Raw genomic sequence first — 23,088 nt, 5'->3', positions numbered from 1 at the left:
TTTAAACTCTCTGAGCCTCAGTTTCCTCATCTGTGAAATGGAGTTACCTCTACAAGAGTCACAGGGCTGTTACCAGGATGAGGTGAGATCACCTATGTGTAAAGTACTTTGTAAGCTGAATCATGTCGTATAAATGCAGGATGACATTATTTTCAAATGACCAACTGAAACAATGGGATAAAAAGTTCGGGAATGTGGGTGTTTAAGAGGTCCAGGGAAAGATAACCATGGGTTCTTTTTCAGAACTTCTGCTTGTTAGCAAGAGCTGAAATAAACGCACAGTTCTAGTAATGAATACCAGCCACCTCTGGGCCTGGACCAAGACCTGGATCTGATGATTCAACTGGGACTTGTAGCTAATGGCCCGGAGTCCCCACAGGCTGGCCTGGCTGTAACTTGTCAAAGTTCGATTTGTGTCCACTTTTATCCTTTTAATTGAGTGCACTCTCTTCCAGTTTGAAGGACTTCAGACGTCAGTGCTAAAGAATTTCTTTTGGGGGAAAGTTACATGAAATGCTGTGTGGTGACCACTATACCCCTGCCTGCAAATATTCTGGTACGAGAGTTCATAGAGCCATTGAAAGCATGCCACAGGGATTCCGTACATTAATGGGCAGGTCTGGACTCTTTAAAAACTTGTGATAGTTAAGTTTTTATTTAAGCTTTATTATTAAAGAGGTAACTTTTTCATAAAAGTTATTATCCAATTTAAAACATGCAGTGGGAAACCTTTGAGTATTTTTGTACACCTCAGCGAAACAAGAAAATAATTACGCTCTGCTTTTTATTCTTTAATATTATCTTCACCTTTACCTTTTACTGAACAAGCGTTAGTTGGAAAAGGAGAACAGTCTTTTGCCGTTGTTCTTGTTTGTTGTTTTTTTTAAACAAAACTTGCTGTTCTCACATTTTTCTTTCAGTGGCAGAATTTCAGTGTTAGCAAATTTTCCAGATTATTGTGGTAGTTGCAGATGATCTGAGCACAGTTAAAATATTGAAACTGTGAGCTGTTAGATCAAAGTTGGATTTCGTGTGTCATTCTGATATTAAGGTGCTGATGAGTTACACGAAAATCACCGCGGTGCATATAGGTTTAGTTGGCAGTATTTTCGGTAGGAATAATCTGGACAAGAATTGCTGCTACTGGCGCTGCTGTTGGTTTTCTTTAAGATGCTCCCCCCTTTTCATTGAGAGAAGGATTCCCAGAGTTAAAATAGGAAATGCTGGAGTGTTTTGTTGAACTCCACAGGAAGTCAAATGGTGAGTGGTGTTCATGAGCTTCTCAGTCCTTGGATAGAGCAGATGTGTGTGTCTGTGTGAAGACAAATCAGGAGGTGACTTGCCGTCCCCGGTGCTCCCACATCCCCCTCTGCACATGACCAGCTTGGCACTTAGCACATTGGGTTGCGATTACTGTGTTAGCTAAGGAACAGTTCCAGGGTAAAGGAAGCTACAAAAAGATGACAACGAAATGCAACATGGGGCTCTGGATTGGATCCTGGATTGGGAAAATAAATATTGCTGTGAAGGACAGTATTAGGACAATTGGTGAAATTTAAATGTGGGCTCTATCTACTATAGAGGATAATACTATATCAATTTTAAATCTTCTTAATATTATCTTTATGCCTTGGTCACATCAGAAAATGTCCTTATTATTAAGAGATGCATGCTGAAGTCTTTAGGGGTGAAGGGACATGATGTCTGCAACTTATTCTCAAATGGTTGTCATATGTAAGGTGACAAAGGTTAAGAACTGGTGAATCTTGGTGAAATGTATAAAGAACACATTTTTTAAAATAAAAAGTTCAACATGTTTACCTTTCTTAGTTCTTGATATCCTTCACTGAAATGTTGGCTCCAGGAAGGAAGGGCCTGTGTTTTTTTATCACCCTCGTGTAGGTTGCCAGATAAAATACAGGATACCCAGGTAAATCTGACTTGCAGATGCACCATGAATAATGGGACATACTTATAGCACTTATACAGAAAAACAAAAAACAAAAAAAACCTGTTTGGTGTATCTGCAATTCAGAGTTAACTGGAGTTCCTGTATTTTTATTTGCTGATTCTGGCAACCCTGTCCTCAACCAGCAGTGCCCCCAGTAGCAGCAGGGATGTATCTAGGAAATGTCCCCCCTGTTACGGGGAATGAATGACGTGGCTTTTCAGAATCCTGATCTGAAGGCTCCTATGAGGTAGAACCCATCGTGTCTAAGCACGGAGCTGGGACTTTACCTGTTTGGACTTGATCTCCTCCCTTCCTACTCCCTGGGATGGATCTTTTCTCTTTGAGCTGATGCGAGCTTTCTCGCATCGAGCTTTCTCATCAGCTTTCTCCATTTCTCCATTAGTTGGTGGAGTCAGCTGGGTTACATTTTATACTAAGTTACCCACATCCTGACACTCCTGACAGCTTTAAGATCTTCTTCTAACACACTTGAGTAGAATGGATGCTGGAATCTGTTTTGACAGCTGTTGAAAACCTAGACTGTTGCTACAGCAGGTTAAAGAGGTTATTTGTAACACTGGTATGATTGTAACACTGGTATTATTCAGTGAACCTTTTGAAAAGATGTGCATCCTGTTAAGGCAAATAGTATTTTACAGAATTTAAATGATTTTGATGTTCACGGTTACATTATCAAATATAATGCTCCTAGGGATTATACACGTAGTAATATTTTCCATTAGTTTTCCCCACCAATGTAGTAATACTACATTACAATGATCTCTATTATCAGTGCCTTTTAAAATGCAGGTGTAGAGTCTTAAAATACAGCTAGTCTATTGCCAGCTGTCCCATTGATAACCTTCCCTTTAAAAGTGACCTTTGAGCAATTTATAAAGAATGAATATTTATAGTATTTTCTTGTTGAGCTGCTAAAAGAGGGGTCTATGCAAGTAACAGGTGGCTTCAGTTGGCCTGCGTTCACTGAAATGTGATTCAAATAAAGCATTGCCTTATTTTACCATTGGAATTGTGATTATGTGCTAGACTGACTTCATTTTTGGCAAATCGCATGTCAGTGTTGAGGTTTGGGTTTAGGGTAGGCTGTCTTGCGTGTGCAGGAAAGGGAGAGCTTTGCAGATGAGACATAGCAGCTGAGGGATGAAATATCCAGGATCTTCTTTATGAAGCAGAGGAATTTTTACCAGAGGAGCTGTTGTTCTACTGGGCTGTAGGGGCAACTGTTCAGGTGAACCCTTTAGACTTAAATGTTCTTTGGTCTTAGGAGAGGGCTCTGTCAAATTAATTATCAGTGCGGTGCTTAGCACACAGTAGGCACTCACAGTAAAATTTGTTCAATAGAATGAAATAGATAGTTATGTTTAGATTATTATTTAACTTTTTATATGATTTAATTACTTGAATTAGAGCTTTCCGTTACTGCCCTTTACTCAATTGCTTGGCAACACACTTGTTAACATGTTTTCCGATTAAAATAAATGTTCCAATCTAAGTTTATTCTAGATAATATTATAATATAAGGAATTAGAGGCATTAAATGGATGAAATGGAATTTGTCACAAAAGCTATTTCTGAGAAGTCTATTTTAGTAAGCGTACTTTCTCCTGTGTCTGAAAAGATTTATCACTTTGTGCAAATCAGGTCCTAGCAAATTGGGTAGAAGGGTTTTTTTTTTTACAAAACAACATTCTTATAAGAAGAATTACATTTCTATGGGGGAAACACTGAAAAAGAGAGATCACATAAATAACCCCTGTAATCTTTTTTTTTTTTTTTTTTTTTTTTTGCGGTACGCGGGCCTCTCACTGTTGTGGCCTCTCCCGTTGCGGAGCACAGGCTCCGGACGCGCAGGCCCAGCGGCCATGGCTCACGGGCCCAGCCGGTCCGCGGCATGTGGGATCTTCCCGGACCGGGGCACGAACCCGCGTCCCCTGCATCGGCAGGCAGACTCTCAACCACTGCGCCACCAGGGAAGCCCCCCTGTAATCTTATTTCTCATTTTATCGAATATATTTGAGTCTTCTTGCCTACCATCAGTACACAATTTTTTTTACACACATACACAAAATTAGGACCATATGAACATATTGTAGTGTTTATATGTAGCGTATACATGTGTTTATATGCTGTTCCCTGAAAAAATATATTTAAACTGCCTTTTAAAACTTAATATACCATTCATATTTTAATGCATCACCATTAGTTTTTTTACAACCGTATTTTTAATAACTATAGGATTTCATGGTATGGCTGTGTCATAATTTATTAAACCAACGCCTTATACTTGGTCATTTAGGTTATTTCCAGTTTTTTACAATGCTGTGATAAGCAGCCTTTAAAGCATGGTTATTACTTTGGGATCCATGCCCAGAAATGCAAGTTCTGGGTCACACATCCTTACAATTTTGTTTATAGTATATTAACCATATTGTCCTTCTGAAAGTTTGGGCAAATGACTGTTCCTGTGAACATTTAATTATTTAATTCTTGTACACTTTTTTCTACAATGGATATAATTAAAAGCAAGCAAAAGAAACCTATTTTTGTTAGGTTCTTATTTTCAGGTACATTTCTTTGATGATTTTTTTTATATTTATGGTTCAATTATAGTTTTTATCCTTTCTTTCTGTCTCTTTTTCCATCAGGGCATTTGTTTTTACTTTCTAATTTATGATCACTGTCACATATATTTTTTTTTTCTTTCCAGTTTGTATAACGTGATTTGATGTCTGGAAGTTTAAGATTTTGATGCAGTCAGTCTATTGGTAGGAAAAGGATTTTTGAGAGCAAGTGATATTTCTATCAAAAGCTTATTTTCTCCTCCTGTGTGGTATCATTTAGTTTTCCAGAAGGAAGGAAGAGGTAGCTGCTCAGTTTTAGTTTAATTCCTTCAGAACAGTTTTAAGTTACTAAAATGTATACAACTTATATATTAAGAATCAAGATATGTCTGTATTTGCATTGTTTGAATAGTATACCCAAAAGCTCAAATTAGTACTTTCATCCTAGAAAGTTCTCATTTTGGAGTTTGGTCCATTTTATATCAAGGCACATTAGAGGTGGGACAAGAGTTAAAATGGATAAGTGATTCATTGTGTGTGAAATTTTCTGAAGACAGAGTAATTTACATACTCATCTATCAGGAATGCCCAGACTTGGGGATGGTAACAATGACTGCTATAGGCCTGTCACAGCTGATGACTTTCTGATTCATAGACACCTACTGGGTCAAAAAGCCTCATGCTTTTCACTCCAGGGATGGAATTTTGTAGCCATATGTGGTATGAATACTTTGGTTAGATTTTCCACGTTGATATTTTTCTGTCCATTCTGAATCAGATTTGTGCTGCATGTAAGTAGCAAGACTCAACTCTATGTGAAATTATTTCAGAAGCCAAGCGATATTCACATCAGTTAAGCCAGAGAGTCTCAATGTGGGGAGTGTGCGTGTCCTTCCAGAAGGTAATCAGGTGACTTGTGTCATTCATTCATTCACTAATTTTATTTTGTGCCTATTCAAAACTATATTTTTGGTAAGAGGCGACACCTGTGGTGTTAGAAGCTGCGATCCTGCAGTGTACGAGACATAGCCCTTTCCTTAATTTGAAAGCAAATTCCATTGCTTTGATTTGTTTCAATCATGATAGCTTCATTTTAATTTTCAAAGGCAGGGATTCCCTCTTTCCCTAGATGTCTGTGTGGCTCATTTCTTCATTTCCTTCAGGTCTCTGCTCATATGTCTTCTTCTCAGAGAAACCTTCCTGACCACCTTCTCTAAATCTCTTACCCTGGTTTCTTTTATTCACCATGTTCATCACCATATGACATATTAAATTATGTATCTGTTTATCATCCAAACCCCCCTCTAGAATGTAAAGTCCATGAAAGAAGGGCGTTGTCAGTTTTGTTGACTGCTTTCCCACCCCAGCATCAGAAACAGAATGTGGAATATAGCAGGCGCTCAATAAATATGTGTTGAATAAATTAATTCACTGAATATTTGCATGGCTGTGATGTGCTGGCACTGTAAGTGGTGATAAATGCTATGAAGAAAAATAAAGCAGGGTAAAGAGACAGATCTTAAAAATGTCTATCTTAAAAGCGTCTGGGTTATAAGGTAGGAAGACACTGATTAGACAGCCTTATCTTCCCTTTTCTTTCTCCTGAGTGTCTTTGCGTCCTCCCCTCTCCCAGCTGTGTCATGGCCACTCTGTTAGTTGTGCCGAGTCTCTCTAAGGCATGACGTTACATTCTTTTCACGCCTCATTCCAAGTGGGCCTTCCCACTTGAGTAACATGAAAACCCAAATGTGGTCAGCTCTTGAGTTTGTATTTCCCAGACCCTCAGGTGACATGCTTTCCAGCAGCTAGCTTAGAAGTAGCCAAAGGTTGCCTTAGGATTTGAGAGAAAGTTAAATGTTAGTAAGTGTTCAAGGGTGCTTTTATTATAGTTTTCATTTTTTGCATAATAATCATGTGATTCTGAACCCAAGTTCTTTGAGAGATGCATAATAGAAAGACTTGCAAGTTTTAAGTCACAGTTCCTTATCTCAGACCTTCCCTTTCCCCAGTTGCTTCTGTAGCTTGTCATTCAAACCTTCTAAGATCTCAGCTAGTGTCTCTCAAAGGCGCAGTGGTAGCACCCAAAGAGGATGGATGAGGGCTGTTCTTTGGTTATCACCATGACAGGATTTTAGCACCCATGATAGGGTTACCCAACATCCTGCAAGACATGAGACAGGAGACAGTTGTGCCCATGAGAAAAATGTCCTGCCCAGGTGCCCCTAGCATAAATGCTGATTCTTTCCCAGTCCTTCTCAACAAGGGTGGTCATGGCCTCTATGGGGTACTTTAGAAACCTGTGAAATGGTGTTGGTTTTCACAACATTAGGGGGTGGTACGCTACTGACATTTAATGGGCGTGGCCAAGGAGGCTAGAAGTCCTGCAATGCATGGGTCAGATGTCCACCTTGGAGAATTTCCCTGCTTCCCACTTGACTTTCCAATGTCCACCAGGCAACAGGGAAGTGAAAAACCCTACTGATAATTATCAGAGCCTACAACCAACTCTATAAGCAAAAGGTACTTTTGCACAAATTGGCTGGAGGTCTGTATTTTTTTTTCTTCTGGACTTTACCTAGAGTCACCTTCCACACTGGCACCATTCCTTGTGGTTGGTAACTGGCTATCAGTTGGTGTGCATAGCTGTTGCATTCATAGTGATTGTAGGATAGGGGCGAGGATCTGACCACTTCATTTTGTCTTCTGGAGATCTCATGTCTGAAAATGTACATATTGTAATGTATATTATACCATTATAAATTCTTTTCCTTTTATTTCTCCTTTATATTGCAGCTAGGTGGTAACATTGATTTATTAGAATTGCCTGTGGGTTACATTATATTACCTGTGATTTTCATTACAGGTTATAAAGGGGGCATGGGGTCTGATGAGCTTGAAAACCTTCACTCTAACCTGACAGGTTATATTTCTTACTACTCCTCTACATGAACCCTGTTTCAGGCAAAGTTATTTGCTCTGAGTCCCACATTTTCTTTCCCTCCACGTGTGCCTCAAACCACCCCTTCTCCTCCAAGTTCCTTCCATCTCCCCTTCTATAAACCGTACCCACCCATCAGAGCCCAGTTCCCTGGGCAGCCTTGTGAAGTCATCATTCCTCAACTACCACAGCTCAGTGACTTTCTATTTTTCTTAACTACTGTAGCACTTGTAAGAACTCCTCATTCAACACTTGTCTGCAGCCCAGTGGCATCAGATATCTTTTTATGTTTAAGTTATCTCCTTGAATAGCTTGCAAGCTTCAGATGGTCCACTTGACTCAGTCTTTTCGTCCCATGCAGTGCCTAGGAATGCTTGATGTTTCGCCAGCCCTCGCTCATGGGCTGCACTCTCTTGTCTTCTTTCCTTTCTCAAATATGAATTCTTTCCTGTCTGTCATTTTGCTCGTTACAAAAGTAAAGCACGTTCATTGTTAAGACATTTATGGAAAAGTAAAAGAAGAAAATGATCATCATTGCTAATCTGCCACCCAGAGCCGCTCACTGCCTATCATTTTAGAGCATTTCCTTTCAAGCTGTTTTCTCTGTGTATATCTATGTTTTTAACAAAATTAGAACCATGTACTTTATATGGTTTGTATTTGGCTTACCCCCTGCTTACTTCACTTAATGCTATATCACGAGAATTTTCCTTCGTTACTAAATAGTCTTAGGAAACATATTTATATAAAACAGGTTTTACTGAAAATTTTAGACATACAAAAAATAGAACAGTATGATAAATTCCTAGATACCCAGCATTCAGCGTCAGTAACATCAGCATTCTGCCATTCTGAATATGTGGTTTTTAATGAATGCATACCATCCGTTGTTTGGATGATACATGATTTATTTAAGCATTTCTCTGTTATTGTAAATTTAGATGATTTCTAGTTTTCTATAATTATAGAGGCTTACGTTTTTATTCTTCTTGTCATAATTATTATTCGTGCTTCCTGGTTAACCTAATTAATTTCTTCATGATTAAGTAACTATGATTCTTATTAGTTTTGTATTCTGGGATTTGTATTATATTTCATACTGTGGCTGGTTTCATTGTCATTTTTCTTTTCTCCATCCATCAAATATTTCTTGTTCTAGCCAGAATGAGTCTAAAATGAATTACAGTAACAAGTTATGTTTCTCTATTCATTTTTTTTTAGAGAAAAAAAACTCCTGAAAACTGGCAATGTAAAAGAATGGTATCTACTTTCTAGATAATTTAAGAGACAATCGCAAGAAGGGAAGAGAAAATGGTTTCAGGAGAAACAATATCTGGTAAATTATAGTCTTTGCCCAATGGAAATTCATTTTACAAATACTTAATTTTGATTGAAAAATGGCCCCCTCTTATAGGCTGGAATAGTGACCATCTACCTAAACTAAGGTGCACTTGAACCAGTATGTATAAGTGTTTTTATCCAGCTGATTTAAGTTTGTATTTTAACAAGTATATTTGGTATTAATTAAAAAACCCAGCATCTTTAAATGGAGAGGACCTACATACAGCTTCTCTTTAAAAAGGTAGTTTCTCAGGCAGTGGAGAGAGATGGTTTTCTTAGATCTGTGGGAGAAGGAGCAAGTGGGAGACAATTGGATGGGTGGTAGGATTACTAGTTCCCTGTGAAAATGAAGGAAGGATTACTGTTGCCCTAGTTCTGATGGGATTTCTTCTGCAGTATCTGCTGAAATTTCTAGACCAGATCATATACAGGAAGATGACTTATGTACCTACCTACTCTAAGAAGATGACTGTTTCTTGTATTACAAAGTAAAATACGGTTGCTGTAAAACAAAAAGATTTTCAGATTTTTATAATAGATATGTATAACATAGAAAGCAAAAGTCTCCCATAACCCATACGTCTTGCCACTGAATGACCGTGTTAGCAGTACTGAGTATGCTCATCTTGATTTCTCCATGCCCATATTAGCATATATTGTATGAATAATGTACAGAAAAGAAATGCTACCTTTTAAAATGCTTGTGTTAATTTGGTAATCAGTAACTGTCCAGACCTTTGACGTATAGAGACACATGCAGTTTCTCCTGGTTAGAGGTAAGATACTAAGTTCAAATAACAGGACAGGGGCTTCCCTGGTGGCGCAGAGGTTGAAAGTCCGCCTGCCGATGCAGAGGACACGGGTTCGTGCCCCGGTCCGGGAAGATCCCACATGCCGCGGAGCGGCTGGGCCCGTGAGCCATGGCCGCTGAGCCTGCGCGTCCGGAGCCTGTGCTCAGCAATGGGAGAGGCCACAACAGTGAGAGGCCCACATACCGCAAAAAAAAAAAAACAAAAAAAACAAAAAAAACAAAAAAAACAAAAAAAAAACAGGATAGAACTTGTTAGGTATAGAAAACTATAGCAGAAGGGAGAACTTAAGAAAAGGAAGGAGTTAAGAGCCCAATATTATTATTCAGAGGTTAGATTTTTATTGCTGAATCAGATTTAATTGGTGGTTGTACTTTTTCCCTTGGGAACACATTAAAATAGTCACTATGACAAGATGACTAAATCATGAATGAATTGAAAATATTAAGCTAGTCTCAGTCATACTAACATATCAGCAACTTGTTGGAGCTTAATTTTTGCATTGCAGTTTAAGTGACAGGAATGTACATTGCCAACATTAGGACTTTTAATTTTGGGAACACTGCAAGTAATGAATTTCACAAGGTCTATTTCCAGTTTAGGGCCAACCATGAATGATTATATTGCTACTCTAACAGGTGTTTAAATAATGAAAACAGTAGAATTTCTGTATGTGAAATACCACTTTGTTCATTCATTTAAAAAAAAGCCTACTCTGTGCCATGAGCTATACTCAGTATTAGAGAGAGAAACTTGTAAGACTTGCCCCTGTCACTGTTTGGTGTCTTGCACATGCTTTCCCATCCAAAAACCTTCCTCTCTTCCATCTGGCAACATCTCCCTCATCCTTCATGTCCCAACACAGAGGTCACCTATGATGTCCAGCCCTTTTAGCTCTACAGACTGACTTAGCAGATTCCTCATTGATGTTCTCACATTTGGACACATCCTACTAAAGCATTATCTCATTGTCTTGTAAATAACATAGATACTGAGTTCTCTGAGGTCAGGGACCTCATATCTCATAGCCTCAGAGTCAGAATGGATACATAGTTGGTGCTAAATGTATATAGATTAATACATAGTTACTGAATAAATGACTGAAAAGTTCTCTAAAAATGAAATGAAAAATCTAGTAATGTTGACTAAAATCTTTACATTCCTAACTACAATACAAGGAGTCAAGAAACAGTCTTGAGAGGAGTAGAGGAGTAGTGTCCCTCTTAATGCAGATCTTTAGTGTATGATACTTTTTTAAATTAATTTTTATTGGAGTATAATTGCTTTACAATGTTGTATTTCTGCTGTACAGCAAAATGAATCAGCTATACATATACATATATCCCCTCTTTTTTGGATTTCCTTCCCATTTAGGTCACCACAGTGCATTAAGTAGAGTTCCTTGTGCTTAACAGTGTATTCTCATAAGTTGTCTATTTTATACATAGCATCAATAGTGTATATGTGTCAATCCCAATCTCCCAATTCCTCCCCCACCCATACATTTGTTCTTTAGTGTATGATATTGATACTTGAATATTAAGATAATTGGATTAAGCATTGCTCGTAAAAGTGTTTTTGGGGGGATCTTGGTTCCCCGACAAGGGATCAAACTGCGCCCCCTGCAGTGGAAGTGCGGAGTCCTAACCACTGGACCACCGGGGAATTCCCTGCTCCTAAAAGTGTTTAATGGGGTTAAATGGGAAGAAAAGGTTCAATATAACATGTCTTAATGACACATCTCTTTCAAAATTATTTAAAAATTATTAACCATCTTATGTGGGCATTTCAAGAAAATATCAGAAAAAGATCTTTGCCCTATGGAACATATATGATTTCTAAAGTTTATTTTTAGTGGGAGGATACCATTTTTTGCCTTTCCTGTTACCTGTTCCAGAGTGGGACTGGTAATCTAAGGATTTTAGTAATTCAGAACTGTGATTTAGAAATTAGAGTTCATGTAAGGTTCAAGAATTAATATCTTTTAAAGCTAGAAAAAATAGAGTCAAGGTAGCCTCACCTCTTTCCCCTGTGGAATCAGGCTCGTAGGTGTGGAAGGGAGGGATCTTGATCTTATCTGTTTAATATCATAAGTACATCATGGTATGTGATATGGGAAGATGTGCCGGTCAGGTCCTGGCAGGAAAGAGATTGGCTCCCTCAAAAAGGGTAATGGAGGAAATAGAGGGACTCCTAACAAAATCTAGGCAGAGGTCAGGGAGATCAACAAAAATTGGCCAAGCATCCTAGAGTTAACAATAGAAAGCCATTGCCACTCCTTGGTCCTAAGGAGACAAGGACAGAGAGAATCTCTTGTAACTTGTAAGAGGTTTAGCTGTAGGAAAGTGCTGCCTGACAGGAGCTGTGGGCTTTCAGGGGAAGATTGCAGCAGCAGGAACTGGGGGATAAACACCCCAGCCTTTCTCTCTTCCCTCCCTTTGGTTTCCTGCTGGCCATTCCACTGGATGACCCAAGTAAACCCCAGAGATCAGGGAGCCAAGAGGTGTAGTCTGAGGAGGGTGGCCTCCTCGGTCACAGAGCAAGGTAAGAAGGAGGGGGGCGTGGATCTGGAGGGGCAAATGGAGAATATCCAGCCGGAGAGGAAAGTCTTTAAGTTATAAAAAGTAGCCTTCCCTGTTCATGGCATTCCTGTGTTCATTTGAAGGGTTAACTGGTGTGCTTCATTTGTTAGGATTTTATTGCTTGCAGACTAACCTCTAAATCAGATGTCATGAAAGGGAGCCCCATGTGGAAGAGTGTTGTTTGGGTCACAGTATTTTCTTTTAAAAAAAAAATCTATATTGTCTTTGGGGAGATCCACATCAAAATCTGAGTTTTGTACTTCTTTTGGCAAGTGGAAAATTTGGGAGCATTGAACATGCAGTCCTGTATGGAAACAATCTGCTAAGCCTAGTAGCAGCTACCCCTTTAGACAGGTAGGAACTCTTCACTTTGCCTCAATCCCCACCATTCCCTATTGTGGTCTTAAACCCACATTGCTTCTGCCTGGTCCCTGTAGACATGTGAGTTCATGAACCTGGCTTCAACAAAGCAATTTAGAGAAGGAAGGACAGATGAGTCACACAATCTAGAAAGAGAATGAACTCTGTCTTGGAAGACACACTTCTCTACAAAGGAAATAGAGAGACAGGGAGAGCAATCTTGTCCCTAGAGACACAGTCTGAGTGTTAGACTAACTAGGAGAAGGTTTTTCATAGATGAATGAAGTTCAGTTTTACTCTTTTAGGTCAGTCTCTAAGTTTTCTTTTAAACTTTTCATTCTTTTCCATAGAGCAACTGTTGTTGAATGGCATGTGTTCCCAGCTCATCCCTTATTTCAGAACAAGGGCATGCTAGGGAAAGAGAAAGGCTGAGGTGGGGCCCAGGGGACCTAGAACCAGAGGGAAGATGAGGAGACTCTGGAAATGGGGAGAGGAGCCTTTTTGCTCTTTGGTCCATTCTTTTCTCCTAACTGCTGCTCTGTCCCTTCACGAGAGCTGGGAACATGCTGGGGCCCGAATGAATGGACTCAGAGTTCCCCTCTCCTTAAGCTTAAAGATTGTCTATGTAATTTTTTAAATTGTGGTAAAATATACATAACATAAAATTTACCATTTTAACCATTTTTAAGTGTATAGTTCTATGGAATTAAGTACATTCACGTTGTTGTACAACCATCATCACCAGCCATCTCCAGAACTCTTTGTTTTTCCCAAAGGGAAACTCTGTGTGCATGAAACCCTAACTCCCCAATCCCTCCTCCCCCAGCCCCTGGCAACCAGCATCCTACTTTTGTCTCTATGAATTTGATGTACCTCATATAAGTTGAATCATCCAATATTTGTTCTTTTGTGTCTGGCTTATTTTATTTAGCACGATATTTTCAAGATGTATACATGTATCAGGATTTCCTTCCTTTTTAAGGCTGAATAACATTCCATTTGTATGTACATAGCACAGTTTGTTTATCCACCCATCTGTTGATGGACATTTAAGTTGTTTCTACCTTTGGCTATTGTGAATAATGTTGCTATGAACATAGGTGTACATACATCTGTTCAAATCCCTGCCATCAGTTATTTTTTAAAAAATTAAATTAAATTAATTTATTTATTTGGCCATGCCATGCAGCGTGTGGGATCTTAGTTCCATGACCAGGGATCGAACCTGTGCCCCCTCCAGTGGAAGCATGGAGTCTTAACCACTGGACCGCCAGGGAAACCCCAACTATTTGTTATTTTAAACATTACATAAGTAATCCACGTAAAACCCACACAAACTGTAGAAAACTTGGAAGATACAGATAAAATATAAAAGCAACCATGGGTGACCCCAGCATCATCAAGGATGATGATGATAGCATGTGTGTGACCCTCACTGTGTGCAAGGCACTCTGCTAAATAAGTGCTTTACCTTTTTATTCCTCATAATGGCCTATGAGGTAGTCATGATTGTTCTTCTCATTACAGATGAGAAAAGTGAAGCACAAAGAAGGTTAAAATGTCTAAGATTATACATGGAAAATGGCACATCCAGTATTCAAACTCAGGCAGTTTGGTCTGGAGTCTTTGCCTAATATAACCATTATGTTATCCTGCCCACCAAGGCTAATTGCAACATAGCCACAGCCTTCTAAAGTTTTCCTCTGCAAATATACACATATAGCCATGTGCATACACACAATGAGGTAACACTGTATACATCCTCTTTCATAATTGGCTTTCTGTATTCAGTAATAAAAGCAAACGTCAGCATCTTTAATGACTATGTAATGGCCAATCTTATGAAGATATCATGATTGTTAAATATTGTTATGATAGAAAAAAATTTAGTTTTGTCTCAGTTTTTCACTATTATAAAATACTATGCTGTACTTTTTTTATGCACATATTTTCAAACACTGATCCTAATCTTTTCCTTAGGAAAAATAGGTTTACTGTGTCAAAACTTATTTTTTATCTCTCTCTCTTTATAAAAATTGCTTTATTTTTCTGATTTTAAAAGAAACACAAGCTCATGGCAAAAAATAAGTAAATCAAGACAAAGCAGAGAAGATAAACAACCTGTATGTTAATATAAACAATACTGTCAGGAACATCCTGTTACTCACACTTTTGTGTACTTACCTTGATTTCTTTAGCATAAATTCCTGGGAGAGGAATTGCTGGGGTAATGCACATTTTAAAAATTTTATTTATTTATTTTTGACTGTGTTGGGTCTTCGTTCCTGCGTGCAGGCTTTCTCTAGTTGTGGTGAGCGGGGGCTACTCTTTGTTGCAGTGCATGTGCTTCTCATCGTTGTGGCTTCTCGTTGCAGATCACGAGCTCTAGGTGTGCGGCCTTCAGTAGTTGTGGCACATGGGCTCAGTAGTTGTGACGCACGGGCTTAGCCGCTCTGTGGCATGTGGGATTTTCCCGGACAAGAGCTCGAACCCATGTCCCCTGCATTGGCAGGCGGATTCTTAACCACTGTGCCACCAGGGAAGCCCCTGGGGTAATGTACATTTACATTTTTGATAGATATTCCCAAATAACATACCTATTTTTAAGGTGTTTAATTTCTATTGTCATATTGACCTATATTTCTGGAGTAATAGCCACTATTCAAAGAAGTGAGGTCTCAGATATGGACATACATAAGCCAACATAAAGTCAACCTGTTACGTAGGTCAACCTGTAGTGTGACAGGAACACACTACATTTTCATCTACTAGTGCCATCATTATAAATAATCTCAGCACCTTAAATTATCTTTTTTAAACTATAGGTGGGAAAATTGGAGCCCATAATTTTTCAAATGTTTAATCTTTATTTTTACAGATTCTTCGAAGTAAAATTTACATGCCATAAAATTCACCCATTTGAAGTGTACAATTCAATGATTTTTAGCAAATTTACAGTTGCATAATCATTACCACAGTCCAATTATAGAACATTTTCATCACCCTGTAAAAGATTCTTTGTGCCCACCCTCAATTCCAGGCAACCACTAATCTACTTTCTGACTCTATTGTTCTGTTTTTTTTTTTTTTTTTTTTTTGCAGTACGCGGGCCTCTCACTGTTGTGGCCTCTCCCATTGTGGAGCACAGGCTCCAGACGCACAGGCTCAGCGGCCATGGCTCACGGGCCTAGCCGCTCCGCGGCATATGGGATATTCCCGGACCAGGGCACGAACCCCTGTCCCCTGCATCGGCAGGCGGACTCTCAACCACTGCGCCACCAGGGAAGCCCTGTTCTGTTTTTAATATAAATGGAATCCTACAATATGTGGTCTGGTTTGTTTCACTTAGCGTAATGTTTTCAAGGTTCACCCGTGTTGTAGCATTTATCAGTACTCCATTCTTTTTTTAATGGCTGAATAATATCCTGTTGTATGGAAATATCACCTCTTGTTTATCCATTCATCAGTTGATGTGGAGCCCAAAAATTTTGCGTAAAAAATTTTTTTTCTTTGTAGTACGAGCAGATTTTTTAAAAACATTGTAGTGCTTGGGTTGTATCAAGAGAAACGGGCTCCAATTTCTATGATAAAAGATTTAGAGTTAGAAGATTGAGTTCTAATTCTGGACCAGGTGTTTCTCTGTTTATATGATGTTGGACAGGTTACTTGGCTTGTCTTAATTTTCTCCTCTATTCGGTGATGAAGAATGCCATAATTGACTCCCAGTATTATCATAAAAATTAGATGAGTTAATACCTAGGTGAAATATAGAGTACTTTGTAAACTACAGAGCAATATACAAATATACCGATATCATCAATAACAGCAGTAATACTATTCCTAAATTTTCCAGGTAGCGTTCCTTCTGATTAGTCCTCAGATTACAGGTTAATTAGTTCAGTGGACATCCCATTAAAACTCTGTGCCTCTTTTCTTCTTAAAACACTGGGGTTTCTCCATTCGAACTAAAAATTTCAGGGGAATTTATGGACTTGTAGTCTTAGATCTTGGAGAGAAGAGACATGTACTCCTGCATACTCCCAGATCATTAATTCTACTTTTATTCTACTCCAAACCTTGTACCACATCATTTCCTAATGCCAGACTGGAGTGAGTAATAACAACCTTTTGGCAGATCAGATTTCAATTTTAAAATCCAGGAAGCAAAGCCGTGTCCTGGGCCTTTCTTCTTTTTAAATTATAGCCAAATGTTCCTTTTCTGTTTTTAGGCAAGTGAGATGCCTGGTTTCTGCTAGACCAAAGGGGAGCCAGGCCTCTCCTCTGTACACATCACCGTCATAAACCCAGGCAGACTGGTGAGGCAGCTACTTATGAAATAATATTGTAGCATGAACTGCCCGCACCTGAAATTAGGATCTTTGGAAGACATTTTCCAGGATGTTGTCGCTCTTATTACGGGTTTCATTTTTCTGTTTGTTCCTAAAAAAATCTTTATTAAGTTCACCCGGTACTTACATTGACCTAGCTGCTTGGAATCTGGTGAACTATCAACAGGATGTGATTTCTCTCAGAATTTGTTATTCTGCTGGAACTGTGCTGTGGTGTTGTTGTGACTCGAGTTAGCCACCAGAGAACCCCTGCTCTTTACTTTCTAGACTAATGTGATTTCTCTCTGTTGCCCAGAACTTTGGGCTGGTATCTCTCAAGTAACTGGTTTAGCATGTGAAGCTTATTAAAAGCATGCTACTGACAAATAATAGGGTCTTGCCTGGAGGAGCTATTGTAGAGCCCTTTTCCTGGTAAGATTTCAAGGCAGTGTCCTTCATTTTCTTAGCAGAACATCAGCCATCAGTATCCACACACTGCACTTGAAATGCTCGTCACAACCTTAATCCTTCCTTGAGGAAACAGTCTGCAGGGCAGGTTGGTCATCAGTTACTCCAGTTCTCCAAGAGCTACCATTTTACCATGTTAGCACCAGAGACCAGCTTGCTCAGACTCTGCTAACTCAGCTGTGCACAGATCTGGGTTTCAGCATCTGGGCTTTGGCTTCTTCCAGCAGTTCAAGGAGGACATGGCCACCTGGCTTCAGCTGAAGTCCCCCTTCCTTATTTGATGGAGGGACTATGCCATAAATTCCTCTTTGAGCTCAGCAGTAGAAAATGGACTGTCCCTTCTAACAAATCCATCTGCTTCCACGTTTACAAAATTGAGAATTCCTAACCTATCATGTTTCCTTTTTAGCTGTGATTTCCTAAGCTGAGAGCCAAAATTAGTGCTTCGTTACAATAACTCTCATCTCTGTTTCCTGGTAGTTATCTCCCCTTTCTTCCATGTGGATTAGCTCTTCTTTCCTTTGCTCCAGTTATCCTGTACATGTGTTTATTTTAAGGCATTTAAAATCCTTTATGGAAGTAGGTAGTTCAGATTATAAATAAAATGGCATCGCTCGCATTATTGTTACAGTCACATTATTGATTGGTCTTTGGTGTTAGTCTCCTGCTTCCCTCTGAACTTCTTTATCCTTTTTGATTCATTCACATTTGGATAGAGATGAAAAACAGGAATAGGGGCAAAAAAGGAATACAATCCTCAACTGAAGCTGGGCAACATTTTTATAGTTGAAAGTATAAAGTTATAAAGGCTACTGTGCAAATATTTTTATTTTCATGTAAATCTAAGAGCCATCACTTGTCTTAGGTACAGTATGAGGGTTAGAGGAATTGGCTGGTAGACTTTGTTGAGGTTAAATAGTGGATTTCACAGCCCAGGGCTCCCCTGGAGCCTTTAGGGTTAGAATTTATAAAGCATTTTTTAGTTGAATCGCATGTCTGGGTGCAGAGTTGTTGTTTTAAGCAGAAACCAAGGCTGATGACTTGGAGAAAAAACTCAGACCCCCTTATGTCACTTTCCATAAGAACTGATATGGGGGCTGGGGTTATAAGGCTACAGTCTGGCTAGAGTGACTTAAAGACTTTAGGATAAGATGATGATTCTAGGTCATTGGAAAAAGGAGAAAACTCCAAAGGCATCTGGCAAGAATGATGGAGAGAATATCAAGGAAAACAATATAAAAACAAAGGGGAAACAAGACAAAGACAGCAGGAGCCTGGGGATCCAGGTGGTACCAGAAACTTCTTCCTTCAGAGTCTCAGCTGGACCCAGGGAGGCTTGTGGTTTAGAAGGGGGATGTGAGAGTGAGTGGTCATAGCTTAGGTAACCATGGAATCAGCAACCCCTTTACTTGGAACATCTTTCCAGGTCTGGACCATTCCCTTAGGATTAAGTGGAAAATCGCTGTTCAAAGGGGAAGCACATCCATGTACTGCTGCGTTATTTTCAACTGAAATAATGTACTTACCTATTGCTAGAAGATGCCCACCCCACAACACCCCCCCCCCTTTAAACCAGAATGGCACCAACAGTGGCTTCAGGGATGAAGGTACCTCCCTTTGTGTCTGTCCTAGTCAAGGCTCCTCTGGTTACATGAAACAGAAGCCAGCGTGAGCTGGCTTGAGGAAATGGGGCTCTGTTGCAAGCATACAGATAAGTTCTCAGGGGAGTGGCATGAGACTCCATGAACAGGAACCTTTCCAGCCTCAGAGGGGCTAGAATTGAGATGATCTGGGCCCTCAAGACAGCTACTTGCTGGATTTCTGTCTCAGTGCATCATGTCTGTCAGTCCAAATGTCTAGGTCCTTGTTACTTCAAGTGCAGACTGGGGACCAGCAGTATGGACCTCATCTGTGATCTTGACAGAAGTGCAACCTCCCCATCTGAATATGCATTTTAACAAGACCCCCAGGTGATTCATTGCCCATTAGAGTTTGAGGAACACTGGCGTAGGTCACTGGCTACTTACAGAGTAGTTTCTTTTCATCGAGTGCCCACCCTAATGTCAGCATCCCAGATGAGGGGCGGGGCAGGGCCATGTGACAAGCATGAACACCACTGGGGCTTGTAGGAGGGAGAGGCCAGGCCAGGCACGTTGTATACAGTGCCCAAGACTCTTGGACTTTGCTTTAACTTGTAGCATCTCTGTCAGGGCCATGGTGGTTCCCAACTGCTAAGACAAAGTTGATAGAGAAATCTAGTGATTTACTGAAAAAGAAATAAAACTGGTTGTAGTGCCATTACTACTTTAAAGTGTCATTGTTTTATTTATCTTACTTTCATTAGCCCAAAGATAATTAAACCTGAGAACACTGTAGAATACATATAATTTAGGTGTACGAATATGAGTTTTGAACTCTGACATAAATGAGCTCTTGGGTAATTTAACAATAGCTACCTTTTGCTTTGAGCTAGCAGAAACTAATCAGTGCTAGTGTTTACAAAGCTGGTGGTGCCTAGCTCTGTTTGGAGTCCAGTGTGCATAGCTTGGCTCCCATAATGCCCATTAGCCTGTGAAATTGATTTTTTTAAATGGTTGTATGGGCATTTGGCCTATAGCCAACTGTATGATGGAGCAAGTGTGTCCTGTTTTAGTATTACTCTATGAGTAAGTAGTTGGACTCTTCAAGGACTGGTGTATGTGGATTAGTCATTCCTAGGGACACAGGATTCTTTTGTAATTTGGTACATTTGGTACATAGAAGGCATCTTTTAAAAAGGGAGATCTTTTCTACTTCCATTATTTTATTTTAAAGAATTTTTTGCTTTCTTAAAAATTAATTTAATTTTATTTTTTTATCTTTATTTTTTTTGCAGTACGCAGGCCTCTCACTGTCACGGCCCCTCCCGTTTTAATTTTTTTTTTTTTTTTTTTTTTGTGGTACGCGGACCTCTCACTGTTGTGGCCTCTCCCGTTGCGGAGCACAGGCTCAGCGGCCACGGCCCACGGGCCCAGCCACTCCATGGCATGTGGGATCCTCCCGGACCGGGGCATGAACCCGTGTCCCCTGTATCGGCAGACAGACTCCCAACCACTGCGCCACCAGGGAAGCCCCCGTTTTAATTTTTTATTAAGACAATTTTTTAAGAGCACTTTAAGGTTCTCAGGAAAATTGAGGGGATGGTACAAAGGTTTTCTGTAGGCCCCCTGCCCATATATACTATTATTATTATTATTATTATTTTTGAGTGCTTTATTTCCTTAGCTCACCCTTGCTGACCACAGTTGTTTAAGGTATGGTTAGCCGTTTGCTCCTTGCTTGGCTGTTCCAGTTTTTGGTATTTGAAGTTGCTGATTTCTCCCTCTTTAGTAACTGTTTCAGCAAGAATGGCAGATTTCCATAATGCCTTTTAAATAGAATATGTCTCTGTAAGGCACATGGTACATTTCTCTCTGAACTTCTTGAAGACACATAAATTAAATCTGTATCTTTATTGAAGCAATTCAGGTGATGGGAAAGAGTTTCCTGAATCAAGAAGCACAGGAAGAACCAGGGCTGGTGGCAGGTAATGGAGAGACTTAGGCCCCTCTTCTGATGTGCAAAGTGAAGTTCCAGTGCTAAGAAAACTCCCAGTTTTCTGAAAATATAGTAAACTATTAATAAAAATCATTTTTCTTAAAAAACCCTCCCAGTTCTGAGTAAGGAGTTTATGGTGTGTCTGCACAAGATGGAATTTTATTTTGGGAACACCGTTGGAAACCCATTAGATTAGGTGGTCTTCAATCTCTTGTAGTCTGAAATTTTATGAACTCTTACAAACGTTGTTTATCAATCCTAAATGAAGAGAAAAAGAGCTCCCTGCCTTAAATTTATATTCTATCTAATATGCACTTTTAAAGTTTGAGTTTCCATTGCACTTCTGATCTTCTTTTAAATCATGAAATCTATCACTCATACAAAAGAGTATATCATATTTATGTGCCGTTAAAGATTAATAACCGCCCCTGCTCCTCAACTGAGAAATAGAGCATCACAGTCTTTGAAGCTGTCTCTGCTAATGTACATTTCTAGGCCGCTTTACTGTCTCAGACCCGTGTACTGCAGTGTCTTATTTGTGAGCAGTAACATCAGTGGGTACCCCGTGACAGTGGCCCAGCCATTTTTCCTCATGCCCAGACCTTTTCAGGTTTGCAATCTGTCTGATTCTGGACTTAAGAACAGTTACGTTTTACCACTTAGAAACTGATCTTTAGTAAGCTAAGTAGCCTGCTGAAAAATAATAGCATTGTTTGTGATTTTAATTTTCCTGCTCACATGACAGTTACAGTGGCGGTAGCTTCCCTGAGCACAGGGTGAATATCTGTCAGCTTGAGGTTCTGCTGCAAAGAAAGCAAGGAGCCGGGATGCTGAAAATCCACCCCGGAGAAAGCAAAAGACCAGGAGAGCATATCTAATGAAACTATCTTTAACTCATCAATATTAAATCCAGATAAGTTGGCATTATTTCCTAGGTGCATGCTAGGGGCATTGAAGTCAGTCACGCTTTCATTTGTGACCTGGATTTTCTTTGCCATCTATAATTCCAAGGAGGCAAGATTGGATGCATATATTTAAAAAAATATGTGCTTTGGTGAAAAGCAGAGTTTTGAAAAAAGGAGAGTGAAGGATATTATTACATTGCAGTGACGTAGCTATCACGTTGCTATTACATTGCGTCGCTTAAAATAGGAACGAAAGCCCCACAGTGATGCAGATGTCTCACAGGACAGTTCTCAGGAGGCCCTGTGGATTGCCCATCCTGCTGCAGGTTTGGGCCCATGGCCAAACGTGCTGGTTCTTTTTTTTTTTTTTTTTTTTAACTTATTTTATTTATTTTCGGCTGCGTTGGGTCTTTGTTGCTGCGTGTGGCCTTTCTCTAGTTGCGGCGAGCGAGGGCTACTCTGTTGTGGTACATGGGCTTCTCATTGCGGTGGCTTCTCTTGTTGCAGAGTACGAGCTCTAGGTGCATGGGCTTCAGTAGTTGTGGCTTGCGGGCTCCAGAGCGCAGGCTCAGTAGTTGTGGCGCACGGGCTTAGTTGCTCCGCGGCATATGGGATCTTCCGGGACCAGGGCTCGAACCTGTGTCCCCTGCGTTGGCAGGCAAATTCTTTAACCACTGCGCCACCAGGGAAGCCCCTGGTTCTTTTTTAGAAATGACCAGAGCTGACACTAAGTGAGCTTAGTGTGTGAGTGCTTGCCATGTGCCAGGCATCTTGTTCAGCACTGTGTTTACATGTATCATCTCACAACAACTCTATTGAGTAGGTGCCATTATAAATGAGGAAATTGAGGCCCAGAGAAGCTGCAGCACCTGCCAGGGTTGCATTACTTTAATCAGTGTCTCTGCTAGAGTCTTGTAGAGAGAGCATTGCACGGGGTTACAAGGACGAGTTCTGGGGCAGACCATCTGGGCTCATGCTGCACTCAGCCACTTACTAGCTCTCTGACCTTGGGCAAGTTCATTTAACTGCTGTGTACCTCAATTTCCTCATCTGTAAAACAGGGATAATAGCCTTTCCTTCCTCCTAGGGTGGTGCTTAGGACTAAGAAGTAAAGACTGTAAAGCACTTGGTCAGGCCTGGCGTATAGCGCATGCTTAGGAAAGAAGAGCTAATTTGCAGAACATGGAGAGTCAGTGTTGAGCATTTCTTGAAGCCTGAGACTATTCAGATATTTTAACATTTTAGAAA

The 23,088-nt window shown here is 39.9% G+C and overlaps 1 protein-coding gene across 10 annotated transcripts in view; it reads left to right on the top strand.

Annotated features, from left to right (window-relative positions):
- The window catches only part of SAMD4A (sterile alpha motif domain containing 4A), a 235,674-nt gene that overhangs the window by 23,526 nt on the left and 189,060 nt on the right, over window positions 1–23,088 (top strand). The gene's annotated exons all lie outside the window — the stretch shown is intronic.

This window comes from Tursiops truncatus, chromosome 2, assembly GCF_011762595.2.
Source record: "Tursiops truncatus isolate mTurTru1 chromosome 2, mTurTru1.mat.Y, whole genome shotgun sequence".
NCBI lineage: Eukaryota > Metazoa > Chordata > Mammalia > Artiodactyla > Delphinidae > Tursiops > Tursiops truncatus.
Note: the sequence above shows the minus strand (reverse complement) of the source record. Positions and strands in the feature narration are given on the sequence as shown.